A 1,029-nucleotide genomic window follows, 5' to 3' on the forward strand; every position below is an offset into this window, starting at 1 on the left:
TAATAATGCCATTTCTATGCCTGGTGAAGTAATGTGAGAGTGAGCGATGCCATTGTTGCACTGTGATTTCCTTAATTTTCCTGCCGTGATCATAATAGCGAATCTAAACCCGTGGTAGTAGGTGGTTAAATGATTTTCTGAATGGAAATCCTTCACTCATAGGCGCGAAACAAACCCTTATAAATTATTAGATGATTTTTCCAGATATATCATATTCTTTTTACAAAGGAAAATGTCTCATGTACATGAGAAAATTGATAGATACTTAATCAAATTGACTGAGTTTCACAGTTTCACAAAATCGTCAAATTCTTAATTCAGGCTTATATTTAATCTCTAGGAAATCAAATTGACTGAGTTTCACAGTTTCACAAAATCGACAAATACTTAATTCAGGCTTATATTTAATCTCTAGTAAATCAAATTGACTGAGTTTCACAGTTTCACAAAATCGACAAATAATTTAGGCTTATATTTAATCTCTAGTAAATTAGATTAACTGAGTTTCAATGTTTATATTGAAGACCAAGTATTCAGAACGCAACAGAGAGCATTTATCAGTTAGACGAATATACCAATTATTAGCATTTACCAATATTCAAATCAGTGAATGTTTCTAATAACACGTGATCTACTCTTACCATTTTTAATTGCCCATTTAAACATTATGTGACATTCACTTGCCTATTGATGACAAGTGGAAGGAATAACATATAATGAATATAAAGGGAAAATTATTCATGCCTACTATGACGTCATCAAGGTTTGCCGCATTAATTAATTATAATATTATATATCAATGCATGTGATCCTATTGAGACCAATATGATCAGGCAAATGAATGTAATCTGTCTTTCATCTTTAGCCATCACCTTTAAAGATCTATTTCAGTATCACGAATAGCCTAAAGAATGAACGATCCTTATGTCTGTAAGCATGTGTGGGCTTACAGAACCACATTTGTGCCTCAATTTATCTATCCGTCCATCCATTCTGCCATTTGAATCATTAATACATTTTTTTCGGCCC

This window comes from Penaeus monodon, chromosome 23 (genome assembly GCF_015228065.2).
Source record: "Penaeus monodon isolate SGIC_2016 chromosome 23, NSTDA_Pmon_1, whole genome shotgun sequence".
In the NCBI taxonomy this organism is placed as follows: Eukaryota; Metazoa; Arthropoda; class Malacostraca; order Decapoda; family Penaeidae; genus Penaeus; species Penaeus monodon.